Here is an 18,874-nt window from a genome sequence, read left to right as displayed (position 1 = left end):
CCCCTACAGGCACCAAAGGGACTGTCGGGCATCAACTTAGGGAACCTTCCCTCTACTTTGGACTGTCATCTGGAAACCCAAGGTTCTTACATACTGGCTCTTGAGTAGCCCATTGAAGCAGATGAAACCATCAGCATGTCTGCCCATTAACTTACCTTGAGTTAGCCTGAGAATGGCCTTGGCATTCTGGGTCACCAGACTGCTCCATTTCTCCCCCTCCAAGAGCAGGACTGGATGAGTATGCCTGGGCCACCCACTGCCCCTGTGGGCCTGGGCCTCTGACATGAACAGGCTTGCTGCTGGAATGAAAATCATGATGTGGCCTCAGCAGGGCAGGAACAAACCCAAGCCCAGACCAGAAGTTTCACCGGCCAGGCCTTTATTTCTCAGGAGTCTCTAAGCTTCCGAGGAACACGTTTGTCATGTGTGGGCCACAGGTACTTAGAAAACACACCATCTTGCTTATTCACTGGGACATCCACTCAACAGACATTAGCCAACTGCCTCCTATATTCCAACAAAGAAATGGGTAGGACACAGACTCAGCCTCAAGCACCCACTGTCCTGCCGGGAGATGGAGCCACCACCACTTGCTCTGGAAGGCCAGGATGAGAAGCCTGGGACTTGTACAGCCTGGAGATTTTCTTTTGTGCTTCCTGCCTTCTTCTCCTTGGAGTTTCCCCTGACCTTCAGCTTCATTCTCCAATATTGCTTTCTTACTCCATTTCAGAGTCTCAGAAAGTCTCTTGCATGCTCAGTTGCCAAGTTGTGTCTGACCCTTTGCAGGATCCCATGGACCACAGCCTTCCAGGCGTCTCTGTCCATGGAATTTCCCAGGCAAGAACACTGGAGTGTGGGTTAGTCCAGCTCAGATTCCCATCCCTTGAGCTTTCACCACCATCCCTCGGGGAACAGTAGGCTACATTTAGTCTTATCCAGCAGATAAGGAAACCAAGGTCCAGAAAGGAGAGTTGATCCACTCAAGTCACAGGAGTGAGGGGTAGAGCTGGCATGATGTCTTGGTTTCCCCTGAATCGCTGGAGGAGAATAGTGGGGTGTTTGGAAACAGGCAGTTACCCTGGGACACAGGAATAGCCTCACCTCTGTGAACAAGCTACAACTTTGAGACAAGGATCACCTCTAGGTGTGGGACCTGTACTCTATTGTCAGAGCCTAGGGCCCAGGCAAGCATCAAAGGGAAGAATTTGTTAAAGCCATAATAACCTCTAACACTTACTGAGTACCTACTCCTTAGTTTCCACTGAGTACTCTAAGAGATTTACATTTAATCTTTATAGTGACCATATGGAGATAGGCATGATTTTAATTCTATTTTGCAACGAGGAAACTGAGACACAGAGAGCTCATCTCACTCAGCTAACCGTGGGAGAAGCATAACTGTAGCTCCTAAGACCACGCTCTTAACTGCTCTTGGCGCATGCTTTGGCCAGAGCATGCCTCCCATTTTAAAGAAGGAGAGGTATTAACTGATTGTTAAAAGAGCATGGGAGATTATGGATTGGTATTTGCCAAGCAGATGGGTGGGAAATCATTTAAAACCTTTGTCAGCATGAAAACCCAAGAAAGCAAATCATGCCAGCCCCACTGAGATAGGATGGCTAGGACTTGAGAGGTTTACTTTAGAAGGGAAAACCAAGATTCCATGGTTCCTTGCAACTGAGTGAAGTGTTAGTCTTTTGACAAATCAGAAATAAGCTCCAGAAACTTCCCACAATCTCTCCCTGCTAATAACCCTTGGATTGCCCATCCTGCCCACCACCAAGTCTCACCATCAGGGATATGCTTCTTTGGCTTTACTGTGATGGAGCCCATGGACATGTGTCCTCTCTGGAATACACAGACCGCTAAGCCTTTGTCCGTCATGCAAGTTCTCTATTGATGAACAAATAATCACAAATTCAGTGGCTTGAGGGCACACACATTTATCATCTCACAGTTTCTGTGGGTCAGAAGTCTAGACACAACTTAGTTGAGTCCTCTACATCTGGTGTCTCACAAGACTATAACCTATGTATCAGCCAGGGTTGAGGTCTCATCTGAAAGTTCATCTGGGAAGGATCTAAACTCACACCTTTGCTGGGGGCAGGATTCAGTTCTTTGTGGTTTCCTGTTTCCTGTTGGCTGTTACCCAGAGGCTGGCCTCAGTTCTTGCCACAAGGGCCTCTCCATCCTGACTTTTGGCTTCAGCAGGAGCATGCAAGCTGAGAAAGCAATAGAGAGGGTCTGCTAGTAAGAGGTATAGTAATCATTTCTAGCCCAATCACAGAAGTGGCATTCCCTTAATATTGAAGTATTCTACTGGTTAAAAGGGGACAGGTTTACACAGGCTGTGGGTACTGGGAGGCAAAAATACCTGAGGCCATCTTATGAGCTACCTACAACATAAGTTTTAAAGCTGAATTCGTTTATCTATTATTTAGCTCTTTACAGCAAAATAGTTAGGTGATAGCAAGTGAGTTCTGACGAAAGGAAGGAGGAGGGACAATTTTGGAAACTGGTTTCTGTCCAGGTTGAGCCTGGTGTGCAAGCTGTGAATTGCCAATAAACCAAACGTGGGTTTCCCAGAAATTTGCATCCCTATTTGTAGACAGGTGGAGGCAAGGAGAACTAGGCCAGTCCATGTGGTTTTTCTCCATTTGTCCCTCTGCCATGGCTTTGGCTCTGAGTCACAACCTGAACCTCCCCCGGTGCGAAGACTGGCACTAAGCCTGCATTGTCCCAGTCACCAGAGCATCCATCCATCCTCCCCTCTATAGCCTAAAGGACATCCAGCTCTAGCTTCCTGTGCATATTGCCTCCAGAGCCTGCGCCACAAATACTGAGGTGTTCCCTGGTCTACTGCTAAAATCCCAGGCCCAACACTTGGGGTTAGCCTTGTTGCTTACCTTTTGGACATTGTGGCTCCCCGTGTTTTTAAAGCCATAGCATTCTCCCTGGAGAAGTTATATAAAGGAACACTTACTTTATTAAAAGCCCTCTGACAGAGACACATCATTATTCAAGACTGGCTTAACAAAGGCTTAATAAAGACAACAATGAGAAGATATTAACTCATTTGGCTCATGTTTGAGAACCTGACAGATCTGAGAGGTAGGGCTTTTTTTTTTTGTAACATCAGTGATGGATCAAATCTGTTTGCATTGGAAATTGGCTAATGTGCTGATGCCCCAGAAATCTTGTGCTAACGCCAAGAAGACATTAAACCTGTCTAAATGCATGAGCCACCTCCCCACCCTCAAAGCTCACCACCACCCAAGCCAGACCCTTCAGAAGCTGAGACGTGTGGCACACGAAGCCAGGAGTCTGTTTCATTTCCCTTACATAGCAACTTACCATTCTCGTCCATTTATTTTAAGCAAATTATTCAGCCAAGTTGACAAGCATGAAAAAAACATGACCTACCCTGGGCTTTTCAAAAGAGATTTCCTCCTAAATATGATTCATTGTGCTCTGATCTCTCGCTGTATTTTTATCAAATGTTCCATGCCAGCTCTTAAAAGGACACTGTCAACTCCGCTGGTTATGGCTGCTTTCTTTGACTCTATTGTCAGATGAATCTCATATCAACCTTCAATAGACAATTCTACCTTCCAGAAGCTCTGGGAGATGCCCAAAGTAACCTCTGGAAGTCTGGAGATAGTCAGCCACAAACATGAAGCAAATAATGATGATATGCCAGTCCCCATTCTATGTGCAATGGTACCAACTATTAAAAGGGTGCATATCATCCCTGACCTTGTGGAGGTTATATTCTAGGAGGGGAGATAGACTATAAACAAATAAAAGATTTTATGAATCAAATAATGTTTGACATTGGTAAGTGCTATGAAGGAAACAGAACAGGTGATGTAACGTGGAGTGATGGGGTAGAGTGGATTGGGAATGCAGAAATTCTTCCCTGGGAAGCACCATTTGTGTGGAGTTCTGAGTAAAGAGAAGAGAGCCAAACAAGGTTATAAGTAAAGAGCACTGCACAGTGGCTCTCCAGCTCCTCTATTGTAGATGCCACCAATCAAGCTAAGTCAAGTTACTAACATTATAGACTGTGCGACATAAGGCCAGGTCTTCCCCTGGCCAGCAAGAAGTGGGAGCGCTACAAGGGAGGCTCCTGGGATTGGGCTGTCATCTCTGCAGGAAGCATCAAGTGTATTGGAACACTCTGCCTTGTGTTGGAGAACACTCCATCTCCAGAATCTAGCTCAGAGTCTGGCTAAGCAGGTTTTCAATATGCTGCTGCTGCTGCTAAGTTGCTTCAGTCGTGTCCGACTCTGTGTGACCCCATAGACGGCAGCCTACCAGGCTCCCCCGTCCCTGGGATTCTCCAGGCAAGAACACTGGAGTGGGTTGCCATTTCCTTCTCCAATGCATGAAAGTGAAAAGTGAAAGGGAAGTTGCTCAGTCATGTCTAACTCTTCGCAACCCCATGGACCGCAGCCCACCAGGCTCCTCTGTCCATGGGATTTTCCAGGCAAGAGTACTGGAGTGGGTGCCATCGTCTTCTCCTTTCAATATGGGTAGTGGAAAAAGAAAATGAATGGTAAATGGGAGTAAGAGGACTTAGAAGAATACAGATAACTAACTAAAAGTTCCTATATTAATCATCCCTAGTATGTAAGGTCAAGGGGACATGTCACACCTTATTCTTGATAATAATTATTAACTTCCATTCATTAAGCACTTATTAGGCTCAGTGCATTCACTGAGCATTATTGTAGGCAATTTATATGGTGTTGCTTCTTTTAATTCTCCCAAAACTCTTTAAGAGAGGTATTATTCTCTTGCTACACACAATGATATTGAATCACAATGATCCACAACACTAATCCATCCCATAAGTGGATGTGGGAAGTGATGGAGATAAAATATGGGACATTTCAGACAATCCTGTATCCCACTTCAACTTGATACCATTGTACTGCAGAAGTCTTAGGAGAATTTGCTTATAATGTCTTCTGATATTCTTAGCCCTGAGTTGGTGAGTCTATGACTTTCTGTTTTCCTTGCACTTCATTATTTATCCATTCATTCAGATATATTTACTGAACACCTACTATGTGCCAGGTGCAGTACAAGGAGATATATCAGTAAACAAAGCAGATTCTAAAACTGCTGACCTACCCCTGAGAGGTGATTCTTAGCATGTGGAACAAGAGGAACATAGAGATGAGCAAAACAATAGCTCGTGTCTGTTTTCTTCTCAGCCCCCATATCCACGGCCTAGGTGTTTCTAAAACATATGCACACTCGTTCAGCCAGCATATCCTAACAGGGAGACCAGTAGGGAAGAAATAATAGTGAAAAGCACTGCTGCTGCTGCTACTGCTGCTGCTGCTGCTGCTGCTGCTGCTGCTGCTGCTGCTGCTGCTGCTGCTGCTGCTGCTGCTGTTAAGTCGCTTCAGTCATGTCCGACTCGGTGCGACCCCATAGACGGCAGCCCACCAGGCTCCCCAGTCCCTGGGATTCTCCAGGCAAGAATACTGGAGTGGGTTGCCATTTCCTTCTCCAATGTATGAAAGTGAAAAGTGAAAGGGAAGTCTCTCAGTCATGTCCGACTCTTAGCGACCCCATGGACTGCAACCCACCAGGCTCCTCCATCCATGGGATTTTCCAGACAAGAGTCCTGGAGTGGGGTGCCATTGCCTTCTCTGGAAAAGCTCTGAACACAAACATAATAAGAGAAAAAGCAAAGTGTTTAGCCAGTACCAGGGAGAGTCTGTTTGACAACAGAGGGTAAGAAGCAGTGGTGGCCAATCTTCTGTGTGACTTCTTCCTCTATATGGCAGAGGAAGGAAAGTATATCTATTTGACAAATATCAGCTCTCTTGGAAAGAGAGATGGAGGACACTGAGGTTTCTCTTCGGGCATTTCTCAAGTTCTTGGGTATACTGTTCTTCATAGAAATCAGGTACGATCTTTAGCTTTGTGCTGTGCGGTCTATGAGGTTGCAAAGAGTCAGACACAACTTAGTGACTGAACAACAACAAAAAGGCACGGAATGTATGCTCATTGCACTAGGTGTGTGCCTATTCACAGACAGAGAGGTGTGTCCTCTCACCTGTCTCTGCAAAAGGAAAACACTGCTGTTTGCCCACTTCTGCCATCAGTTTTCATGCTGTCTCTTCTCTGGCCTTTACGCCTCAAACAATTCAAGCATCCTGCACTTTGGAGAACGTAATCCTCATAACCTGCCATCACTACTTATTAGCTGAGTGATCTTACATGAATTACTAAATTTTTCTGGGCATAATATCCCTGTCTATAAAATGGGGATTAAAAATATTTACCCCATTCAAGTTCCTATGACTATGTGTCTATCTGTTTACACAGTCCCTGGCCCACTGGAAATGTGAAATTGATGGGTCTCAATCCTGGGTGCTCATTGGAATCACCTAGAGAGTTTTTAAAAATATTGATGTCCAGTCTCCAGCTCAGACTCATGAAACTGGAACCTCTGGGGGTGGAAACCTGGGCATCAGTACATTTTAAGGCTCCCTAGGAGATTCTAATTTGCAGCTGGAAAGACAGCCACTTCACTAGATAAATGGTAGCTATTATGGTCATTGCCATTGCTGTTTATAATCCACATTGTCCAGACGCAAAGCCAAAGGTATGAGACCTCTAAGAACAAAGGACTTGCTTGTATTGGAAAATAGTGGAACGCTTCTGATTCTCAGACAAACCACTATCATCTTTCAGAGGAAACTAAATGAACCTCAGAAGGGCATAGCCCATGGCACAGGATCTTAGGTAAAAAGCACCCAATCAACAACTTCAGGGATAATTGGCAAATCGGCTCTTCATAAGAGGGAGGTAATCTGAATTAAGCACTGTGAGTTAGCGGGAAAGGAAGCCTACAGCTCTGGGCTCTAGACATAAGCCGCATCTGCATAAATGAATCAGTCCCAGGGACTCGGGCTCCTTCCTCATGTGACCCTGCAGCAAGTCTTCACATCCAACATCACAGATAATAGCATTCAGAGAGGGGAGCTTGTTTCATGACTTTGAAATCCAAGGCTATAGATGTTGAATCTGGACTTACAGGAGTGCAAACCTTGGCGTCCACACAAACCCATGCAGGTAAATGTGAGAGTGAATCCCAGGAAACAAAACAGGCTCATGTTCCATTTGTGATCTGATTGGAACACACTGCCCATTTTGTAACATCACTGCCTCATGGTGGGATTTATGACATCACTGTCTTCAAAAGCAATTTTTAAAAAATAAAAGGAAGGGAATTTTAAAAAGGAACAATCTTCTTTCCCCATGTTTCTCTACCTCTGAACTGGAGTCAGAGCTCTCATTATTTCATTAGCCGGTCTCATTCTCTCGATGGTGACTGGGTTCATGAGCATTTGATTTAAGCTGCAATTAAAGTTCCAATCACAGAAATAGATTTTCAGGAGATAATTGGGTGCATCATGCCAGCTTGTTGGCCTGTTAGCTGGCTCTAACTGTTGGCCAGTAAATTAAAAGCAAGTGCAAGTAAATAGTTCATCCAAAGACATATGAAAGAGAAGTAAGTCATGTTCCCATTGATCAAGGACTCACCCTCTGCCCCCATAAGGATTCTTGCCTTTACTCACAGATCTATCACTCTGATCGAAATGATGTATGAATAGCAAGCATTTTCATTGCTCGGCACAGATTATCATGGAGAGCTCTTCAGAGGGTGGTTTTCTATCTTGCTTATCCTTTCTACACCCTGTTTCTTTCTTTTTCCTTGCAGTAAAGCCCCCCCAAGTGAGTCACAAGGTGTTTATGCTTTCATCTTTGTCCCCACTCTTCTATTGTATAAGCCCATACCAGTAGCTTGAGCTACAGAAGATTTTTCACTACTTTTTTTTTTCCTTGGAGGGATGGGCAGCCAACCAAAATACAGAATAGTTTGCCTCTGCAGGTTATCAATCCCTTCACTGGAAGAGAGAGGATGGGTGTAACCTTGGACAGTCCAGGAATTTCGGTCATTGGATGCGGTGATTATAATATATCAGAGGAGGATGACTGATCTTTACCATTCTTCCAGAAAATTGCACCCTTTTGAGAAAACCCCCTTTCCCCTCTCAGCCTTTATAAATTGGGAGCTATGGAAGATTGTATTACCATTTGCAAATGCTCACTCACCTCTCTCTCCATGGGAAAAGTATACATCCTAGCCCCTATGATACTGTTTCAGCCATGTGAATATCTTTGGCCAGGAGAATATAAGTGGTCATGGCATACCACGTCTGAGTAGAAGCTTCAGATTGACTCTATGGGTCAGCTCGGGTCCCTCCTCTTCTGCACCCTGGTGCTGCTCCTCAGCCTGAATGAGAAGGCGCGTGGTGGGCAGCCCAGCAGGGCCAAGCAGGACCACGGATGTGGCAGCCACTCCATGGCCCCTAACATTTCATATAAGAGGGAAATGCCTACAGGCAGTGAGGTACGGTGCATCTTCTCCTGGGGGTCTAGGAGAGAGACAGGCAGTGTTCCCCATGGGGCAAGTAGCTGGAACTGGAGAGATGGAGTTGCTGCCCCTTTCTCGCCACCACAAAGTTAAAATATAAGGCCCAGATGCATAGGAAAACCAGACCAAGCCACAGAGAAGCCAGGTTTGTGGCATCACCTGAGCTCAGACCAGACCCCATGGAAAGCTGGTCCTCTGCTGGACGTTTTGCTCAGGAAGCCAGCTTTCTCTCAGCTCAGGTCTGTTTGCACCCGGTTTTCTGTCACGGGCAATTAAAAGGCTTCTCACTGAAACAGATTCCAAATCTGAGGTTCTCACCCTCTCAGACCTTCCCTGCTGTTATCACACATGACAAAGGAGCCAAAGTGTCCTTGCTCAGAGAAGCTCCTGAGGACCTGGAAACTCACAAATCCTTAGGATCTCCCTGCCTTGGAGTCATCTTCCAATCCAGGATGGATTCCAGAAGGCTGAGCTGGAGAAAAGACTGTTACAAAAGTCCAAGGGGGAACTGATATTTCACCTGCAACTTTAGAGGGGCAAACTGAAGCCTCTTCAGCTGGCATTATCAATCATCATAGCCACGAAGATCAGCCTGTAAGAGACATGGCTAGTCCTATGCTAGGTTTTTATTTCTAGAAGCATCAATGATAATTTGATTTAGATGATTAATTTCTTCACCAATAGCCATTTCTTCCTGACTTAAGTCAGAAAGCGAATAATACAAACTGACTAAAATATCATTGCAGAATCAATAAAACATCCTCAACAGATAATTATAGCATTAATGCACTTATTCTCTGGTAGGAGCATCAATCATAGTTAATGGGGATAAGTTGAAATGATTTTAATTAAAGACGTTTGGGTTCTGTTGCCCTGAGTCATAGAATGCTAAAGCATAAGGGCCCCAAGAGCTAAGAGGCCAGGGTTTACTGGAACCCCTGGGATTTTTACAAGTGCTTCTTGGACCAATATAGGAAGCAGAGAAGGGAAAGAGAGTTGAATGTCAGAAGCTCTGGGATTTCCAGTCTCATTTCAAACAGAATATCTCTGAATTTGAATTTATTATAAAAATGGCTTAGGTTGCAATAGGATAAGAAGAGGGGAAAGAAGGGAACAAATAAAAGGACTGAGAAGGAAGAGGATGAGTTTAAAAACTGCTAAAAAATAAAAAAAATAATAAAAAAAATAAAAACCCCTTCATTTTTTCCAGTGGGGAAACTGAGGCTCCGAAAGTGGAAGAGGTTTGTCCAGTGTCACACAGATGCTTTGCAGCAGAGCCTGTGCTGAGAGCCAGATGTTCCAGCCCCCAAACTAATATGCTTCCCATTGCATCTGCTTTGTGCATTTTACAGTTTAGGAACAAGGGATTTATTTCATGGTGGCAAGGAGAACTGAGGGCAGTCTGCTCCAAAACACCTTGCAGTAGGACTCCTGCCCTTGGTCCCTACTTCCAAGCAGCTCCTCAGCCAGGCCTTGTCCTTGACCCAGGATTCCAGCAAAAGTGTTCTAGTCAAGATCTTTCCAATGTGATCCAGAGTCCATGACCAACGATTATTGGTAGGGAAAGCTCCAGCCTGAATTGGTGCCTGATTTTGCTATTAGCCACCTTTAATTTATTAGCACACCATTTACTATACGTGAAACACTATTCTGGGCACCCAAAAGTTACAGGAAAATATAAGATAGTAGCCATGAACTTCATGGTCTGGAAAAGAAGGTAAAAATCAATATACCAATCATTACAATACACACCTCAACTGACATCTCTAACCTGTTAGACCAATCTCTATGAGGCAAGAGTGATGTCCATCATTCCCAGTACATCTCCAATGCTTTACATGAGACTGGTAGATGCTCAGTAACTAGTGTTGGATACTTTAAAACAGCAACAATAAAGTTCAGCCATACACCAGATGTTATTGGAAATCATCTCATACAAAAGTGCTCATTTCTTACCACAACCTATAAACTGATTATATTATTAATCTCATTTTCTAGCTAGGGTACAGAAGAGTAAAAAATATTGCTCAAGTTCATGCAATGAATAGAATTAGCATTTGATTCTAAAAGTAAAAGTGAAAGTCAGTTGTATCTGACTCTTTGCGACCCCATGGACTACAGAGTCCATGGAATTCTCCAGGCCAAAATACTGAGGTGGGTAGCTTTTCCCTTCCCCAGGGGATCTTCCCAACCCACAGATCGAACCCAGGTCTCCTGCACTGCAGGCAGATTCTTTACCAGCTGAGCCATTTCCAAAGACTCCATCCTCAACCATAGTTCTGTTGTTGTTTAGTCACTAAGTCATCTCCGACTTTTTGCAACCCCATGGATTGTAGTCTGTCAGGCTCTTCTGTCCATGGGATTTCCCAGGCAAAAATACTGGAGTGGATTGCCATTCCCTTCTCCAGGGGATCTTCTCAACCCAGAGATTGAACCCGAGTCTTCTGCCTTGGCAGGATTCTTTACTGCTGAGCCACCAGGGAAGCCCAGCCATATTCTTAATACCCTAAAAGGTCATGAGAGCTCAGAAAAGGAAGTAATCACTTCATAAAAGAGGTGGAACCTAATCTTAGTCTTAGCAAATTGATAGAATCTGCACTTACAGAGATGAAGAGGGGCATTCCAAGGAAAGGGGACAGAGTGAGCATGGCCATGGCAAGGGGAGGCCACAGGCACATGTGAAAAACAGGTTCATTTTGACTGGAGGATGTTCTGTATGATAGAAGCATAAGGAAATGGGCTAGAGAAAAGGAGCAGGGCCAGGCACATGGAGATAATTAAGAGCCATCGAACATGACATGATTAGAGCTCAGTTTTAGACAGGCTTTCTATCAGGAGGTGAAGGTCAAATGGCAAAGAAAGACAAAAATTTAAAGACCAAATCTAGGCCTCCTTGAAAAACAAACCAGAGTTGGATGCAGTACCCAGATCCTGGACATCATACCATGGCTGATGCCATTATTCAAGCAAGTAGCCTGGCCAATTTATCTCCTATTGACCCAGCATGATACTCTTGGCTAAAGAGTGACCTTAAATTCAGCTGTAATAACAATGTAGCAGGTGGCAAGATTTCCATCATCATGCAGAAAACAGCTTCTCTCTGCTGCAGCAGTAAATCCAGGTGTTGTTTCTATTGACAATATCTCTGGCCCCAAAGGATCCACATTTTTCAGGTCCAAATATAAACATGCACTCAGATACCTGGATCCTTCAGAAATTTCTTCAATTGAAAACCCATGAGCTCTGTAAATTCCTAGAATCTTATTGGAAGAAGAACACAGCGAAGATTTTAGCAAATATGTTAAAGCTATACATCCTCTTAAAACAAAAACAAAAACTTCAACTCTGAGCCAAAGTATCATTGGATATCAATTTTGAGATAATTGAGGTCTATGGGCTTCTCTGGTGGCTCAGCTGGTAAAGAACCTGTCTGCCAATGCAGGAGACGCAAGAGATGCAGGTTCGATCCCTAGGTCGGGAAGATCCCTTGGAGAAGGAAATCATAACCCAATCCAGTATTCTTGCCTGGAAAACTCCATGGACAGAGGAGCCTGGTGGGCTACAGCCCATGGGGTTGCAAAGAGTCAGACATGACTGAGTGCTCACGCATGCTGCTGCTGCTGCTGCTGCTAAGTCGCTTCAGTCATGTCCGACTCTTAGCGACCCCATGGACTGCAGCCTACCAGGCTCCTCCGTCCATGGGATTTTCCAGGCAAGAGTACTGGAGTGGGGTGCCATTGTCTTCTCTGGTGCTCACGCATACACACATACAAAATCTATGACTGTATATAGCAGTCCTCACATCACATTGACTACATTGCCATTGACTTTAGATTATACCCAGGGATGCCAAGGCCCTGCAGTGTTGCAACTGATTCTAACTAGTGCAGTACTGGGGAAGTGTTTAGGAATAAGCAAATGGGGATGGGATGAAGGCTTCTTTGTGATAACTGACTATTGAGTTGATGGGAGAAAATCATCATGAAGTTAAGGGTCATAAACTTCAGTTGACTGCTCTCTGTGAAGCGTTGGGTTCACCCTGATAATTGAGGGTCTGCAATATCTTTCTGTTGGTTGATTGGGTTGAGGGCCTCGCTTCTTCTCCTTCCTTATATCTGTAACCTTTGCAATGTGAGTTTGCATTAAGAGGTGAGGTCTGTTTTTTCACCCCTTAAATCTGGCCTGGCCTTCTGACCAAGGCTGGGTCTAGGATATGGCAAACAAGGGGTCTAGGGCTCAAAATTTAAGGAGGCTTTCACTCTCAGGGTCATGTGTGTGTGATGTCAACACCCGAGAATGAGTGCCACCTTAAAATGTGTGACCTAGGTACCTTGCTCCCCTCACCCTGGTCCAGGTTCAGCTGGAGACTAGCTTTGGCCAACAGAATGTGGCAGAAATGACATCATGCCAGTTCTGAGCCTTAGCCTCCCCCACTTGGAACCTGCCATTGCCACAACAGTAAGCCTGGGCTAGCCTGCTGGAGGACAAAAGGCCATGTGAAAGAGAGACATGCTGCCCCAAATGAAGTCATCCTGAACCATCCAGCCCCAAGCTGACCCATCAGCTGCCCACAGAGGCATGAATAAGTCCAGCTGAGATCAGTCCAGCCAGTCCAGCTCAGCAGAACTGCTAATGGACCTACAGACTCGTGAGAAACAATAAATGGTCCTTGTTTTAAGATATTTTGGAATGGTTTGCTATTCAGTGGTAATTAACATACAGTCTTACCTTTCCTTTCATTGTACTATAGGTGTTTTCTTCTCCTAAGGAGCCTGTTCAAAACTGATACATATATGACTGTATTTGGTATGGACAGGTTAAGAAGAGACTGGAGTTTCCAGGATGTAAAGTGAAGAGAGTTCCTCTGGTTCTAACTCTGCCATAAACCTTGCACAACTCTCTTTCCACCTCTCGGACTTGAGACCTCCTCTTCTTAGAAATGAGTGGTTTGCTCCAGAGCAGCATCTTCTGGGTTTCTTTACTCATGACAGCTCTAGTTTCTTGGGGATGGCTGCTTAGGATGCGGAGCTGAAGAGTTCTGAGGTTCAACAGGAAAGAAAGCTATTATCGATTAGTGATGTCTGTCATGATCAAAGACTAGGAGGACTAGGGAGGTGAGAGAGAGGAGCACCACCCTGGCCCCACGGTTGCCATGACTACACTGGATCTTTCAGCACTGAGTATCTCATGCTCCCTGCCAGACCAGTCCAACTCCAAATAACTCTTACTACCATGGACAGCACTTCCTTTACTTCCTGCCCTCTGCTCTGCCCTTCAGCCCAAACCTAGCAATTCCTTTAAGCTGTGAACACACAGAGACAAACCTAGGACAGGGACCTGTGGGTGCTGTTCTGGGAAGAAAGACAATGCCCAAGTACAGGACAGTTTTTCTCCCAGTGTTATTCACTCCACCCAGCAGGCCTGGCTGAGTTGTCTTTAGGCTGGAAGATTTAGTGCTGAGCCAAAAAAAAAAAAAAAGCAACTCATTGTACATTCAAATTTGGGGGGCTCATTTTTACTATTGTTACAGAAATTTAATCTGAAGAATGTCTCTTCTCTGTAAAGCACAGAACATTCTTATTAACAAAGTCGCAAGAAGGACCCACAAGTTGTGGATCCTCTCCAGAGCTGGCATCCTCACACCAGTGTGGACCATCTGCCTTGCTGCCCCCACCTTCATCGTCTGCTTAACTGAATCATGAATCTCCACTTGTGTAAGACTTGAGGCTGTAGGTCTTCTATTCTGGCTGCCCTCATTCAGCAAAGGAGGGTAAAAATAGTTCCTTGCATATGGAAATCACTTCACAGCTTACAAATTGCTTTCACAACCTTAATTTCATTTGATCCTCAAAACAGCCCTGTGATGAGAAAACTGAGGTCCAGACGGGTTATGTGACAAGCCTAAGGGCAAGTGGAAATGGGAAAAGCAAGGACTAGGACAAGGGTCTTCTTACTAAGATCCTGTGCTCTTTGCACAGCACAAAACTGTATCTTCTTACCTACCACCACCTGCCCGGGACAGGTGACCACTGCCAACAACATCACCATGTCCCCACCCACTCCAAATCCTTAACAACCAGGAGAACACACTTGTCGGCTCCCCATATGGGTGCTGACACTTTGGTTCTCCCACCTCCACCTCTCATCAAGCCCCTAAATCGCCCAAACCCACCAGGAGAGTGGGCCTGGCTCAGCTCCTTTTTGCACAGGGGGTCAGTGCAGGAGACTGGAGTGAGCACGTGCTCGTGAGCCAGGCAGGCAAGCATAAACTTTGGTTCTGCCACTTCCTAATTGGATGATGCGGGCAAGTTACCTAATCTTTCTCTCAGTGTTCGTTTCTTTAAAATGGGGACAATTGTAGTAATACCCACATCATAAGTTTTCCATAAGGAATAAACAAAACAATACCTCCATGAATAAAATAACAAACCTAAAGGGGTTTAACACAGTGCTTGAAACATAAGGAATCCAACAAATGGTCGTAGTAGTAGGAACTAAATTATAAAAACAACAGCAGTAACAATAACACCTGGAAGATAAGCCAAAGAAGCAGGCGAAAACCTGGTACCTTGGTCCTGCACATCTCCGCCCTGGTCTGTGGCTACTCGCAAAAGCTCTTTCTGGTCATGGGTGGAATTTGAGCCCACACCCAGCAAACACCCCCATGCACCATCCATCAGCCCTAACAAGGGCTCTACATCAACACTGGATTTATTGGGTGTGGGAAGCAGAAAATAAACTGGGGGAGGAGGAGTGGGTTGTATAATCAGGTATGTGATTAGTCATGCTAATGACATTTATTATGCTACACGTAGAACTAATTTACAATAATTTAATCATCAACAAACAATTGTGCGGGAAGAAGCAGCAAGGTTGTCAGATTTTCAAACAAGGGCTCTTGACTAAGAGTTCCACTGTGACCCTGAACTTGCATAACTCTGGAGGGAAAGATCAGGCCCAAGTCTCAGAGTGTCTACAAGAATGATGACCAACATTTGCATAGCAACTCTAGAGTTTACAAAATACCTACAGGGGCAGAATTTCATTTGACTCCTTCCACAGTAATGCATTTTTGAGCTCACTTAAAGACAGGGTGGGGATGAGAGGTGAGAAGGGGCATCAGGAAGGGCTCAGATCCAGGACTCCTGATTCCAGACCTCTGTCCTCTTTCTAAACCAGCAGAGCTCACTTTGAGGTGTACATCAGGAGTACCTGCAAGGCCTTAAATAAATAAATACTTGGGCCCTGGTGTACTTATAATTGAACATTTCTGGGATGAAAGACAGGAATCTGATTCAGAAACATGCTCCAAGTCGAAAACCACTAACTTGCAGGATGAAAAGAGGGGAGACCATCTGAGATGCTGGGAGAGCACAGTTACAGTCTCTTCTGCGTATATTTGAAACTTGACTCCATCGTCTTACCAGCTGTGCTACCTGGGTCAAGTGACTTAATGTCTCTGAGTGTTTCCTCACCTGGAAGTGGGGAGAATAATATCTACATCATGAGAAAATGTAATGAATGAGTAACTGAGTGAGAAAATGTAACTGAGAAACTACATAAGAAAATATAACTTAAAACCCTAATAACAGTAAATAAATGTTAGTTCTCCTCCATTCCCTTCATGGTAGATATTTGAAATATGAATTCAAGAATGTGATAGAAATATTTATCTATTGTGTTTCCAATAGATATTCTGCTGAACAAAAACCTATTGTGATTTTTTAAATTTAATGTTCAAAAAGAAAAAAAGCACCTGCATAAAACAGCCTGCTCCCTAAGAACAGAGCCCTCAGCTTTTCCTGCCAAAAGATCAGCCACAGCACGCCCAGGAGGTTCTCTTAACACCCAATTACTGCAGCAGCTGTCCCTGCCACTCCAACCATCTTTCAGGACACAGACTCTTCCCTGGGCCAGGAGGAGAGCTCCAGTCCTGTTTTCATTTTTGCTATTTCAGAAAAACAAAAGGGTCAAATAAAAGGCATTCTCCTTCTGCTAGGGTGTCCCTGGAAAAAGAAAATCAGTGATTCCCTTGTAGCTGAAATCATTGCATTAACAATATTCCAAATTTCTGGTGCCCTAGAACTCAAGAAAGGTTCTTTGATGTCTTCTCAACCTTGATATAATTTACTGAGGTTCCTGCTGGCCCTCTTCCTGGACCGGCCCACCCTGGATGGTGACCCAGACACTCCTATTGATAATGGTTGGGGCAGCCGTCAGAAGCAGTGATGTGGTGAAGGCTGGTGGCAAGAAGACCTTGGCAGCAATGGATGCTCCAACACAAGCCTGGGGGCATCTCCCCTTTGCAAGCAAAGCAGTTCTGGCCTGCTTCCAACCACTTCCTCTTGCAGGGCCTGGTCTTTGGACAGAGGGTGGTGCTCGAGAGAATCAGTTCAAGTACCCCAGGAGTTCATGACTCAGCCGCTGCTGCCCTCTCATCTCAGATCACAGAGAACCTGGTTACCAAATCTTCAGTACTCTCTCTCTCTCAACTGGTGCTAGAGGGAAAAAAAAAAAATCTGGCTTCAGCCAGCCTCAGGAATGCTTCAGCTGTCAAATTGGGAAACTTAATGAGCTGATGATGGAGAGCAAAATGTCCCATCTTTTTAAAACTAGCCTTAATCCTGGCTGCCTAATTGTAGCCGGCTATTCCACGGCTCTCTCCCACACCAGTTTCACCCTTCCAGTGAGAGAGCCTGACCGGCTGGCCACACAAGCAAGGTGCAGAGAAGGCCAATTAGTGGTAAAATTCGATCCAGAACTTGACTCAGAGAAATCCATGTCATCTGGCTATGGGCCCACAGATGGTGGTCCGTGACCCAGAAGCTTCACACAGAGAGCAGAGAGGCTAGGTCTGGCTTGGCGAAGCATGTTGCACTAAAAAATAATAATATTAAAATAACAAAAAACAATTATACAATTGTGTAATTCTAAAGTGTTAAAAAGTATTTACTTCAGAAGTTCTCCCCTAAAAAATTATAGATTTCTGGTTTCTCTTACAAAATCCAAAGAACCGCAAGAGGCCCAAGGTCTAAACATGTTGCTAACCAGCTAGAATCGGATAGCCAGTGCCCCTGTGAATGGAGTGTGTGAGCCTCAGCTCACTGCAGTCCCCATCACTCCCTACTGCTGCCAGCATTGGGGTCCTTGAAAAGGCTGGTATTTGTCACGCCTGGTGACGGTTCCCTGACCTAACTTTCGGCTGTTCTCACCTGCACAGTGACGGGGTTAGCGAGAAGGGACTCTGCAGTCCTTAAAAGACCCTGTTGTTTGTTGTTTTCTCACTCAGTATTGTCTGAGTCTTTGCGACCCCATGGACTGTAGCCCGCCAGGCCCCTCTGTCCGTGGGATTCTCCAGGCAAGAATACTGGAGTGGGTAGCCGTTCCTTTCTCCAGGGGCTCTTCCCGACTCAGGGATCGAATCCACGTCTCCTCCATTGGCGGGCGAATTCTTTACCACTGAGCCACCAAGGAATCCCAAAGAAGCTCTACCTGATCCCGTGACCCCTCAGAGGGCTGTGTGCAGGACGGCCTTTTGGGGGTCAGAGGCAATGAAATAAAGCAGAGCATTCACTCAGAGGTTAGGTGAGGAGGGGGTACTTGGGGAGACACACACGCCTTCCTCTCCAGGGCAGATGGCATTCTTGGAATTTCCCCATCACTGCCCACTGGCTCCCTCACCCTCCAGGGCAGTCCCAGCCTGGGGACCCTCAGACAGGCTGTCGCTCTTTCCCTGTCCACCCTCTCTACCAGCGCTGCCACTCCGATCCCTTCCCACAGTCACATTTAATAAAGGACAAGCAAGAAGAAACGGCACGGCTCAAAAGCAAAGGGGTCTGGGGATGGGCTGGCGGGGTGCTTGCCTGGAGCTCGTTAGGGCAGCAACACCCTGTCAGGACAAGGTGCGTTCCTGCCCGCCTCTAACCGCACACCCAGTTTGGCCCCGCTCAGTTCTGCCAACCCGCAGAGCATCCCGACGTTTAAAGATTACCGAGGCGAGTTTGTACCGAAGCCGCTCCCTCTTTGTCTGTCCTTGCGCCAACAGCAGCAGAAGGGATACTAATTAGAGGGTGAATTATTAGCTTCCCATGGTGCACTGCAGGGACATTAAAAATGAGGGGGCTTTGCTGCTTGCCTTTTAGATGGTTAGTCTTGGTTTAATATATTCATGTTCCTAGGTGAGCAGCAGGGGACAGTTTTTATGATTATAATTGTTGCATAATTACTGGCCTAAGGTTGCCTATTGTTAAATAAAAATGCTGAGATACTAATGTTTTATTGAACAGTACAAGGAGATAAAATTGTAATATCTTTTCCTGAGCAATCGAGGCTGCTCATTTGCAGCCTACTGACAACCCTTAGCCATCTTATGGAAGAGGTGGATGGGTTCTGCTGGGGCTCAGAGTCAGA

General features: G+C 45.3%; 1 long non-coding RNA gene across 1 annotated transcript; it reads right to left on the bottom strand.

Moving 5' to 3' along the window:
• Positions 1 to 362: 362 nt before the first annotated feature.
• LOC121816475 (uncharacterized) lies at positions 363 to 18,507 on the bottom strand. Its single transcript, XR_006056088.2, has 5 exons — positions 18,456 to 18,507; positions 2,907 to 2,954; positions 2,093 to 2,222; positions 1,791 to 1,893; positions 363 to 1,037 (listed from the first exon to the last, which is right to left on the bottom strand). It is a non-coding gene; the product is annotated as an uncharacterized LOC121816475 (long non-coding RNA).
• Positions 18,508 to 18,874: the final 367 nt, after the last annotated feature.

The sequence above is a fragment of the Ovis aries genome, chromosome 14 (genome assembly GCF_016772045.2).
Source record: "Ovis aries strain OAR_USU_Benz2616 breed Rambouillet chromosome 14, ARS-UI_Ramb_v3.0, whole genome shotgun sequence".
Taxonomy (NCBI): domain Eukaryota; kingdom Metazoa; phylum Chordata; class Mammalia; order Artiodactyla; family Bovidae; genus Ovis; species Ovis aries.
Note: the sequence above shows the minus strand (reverse complement) of the source record. Positions and strands in the feature narration are given on the sequence as shown.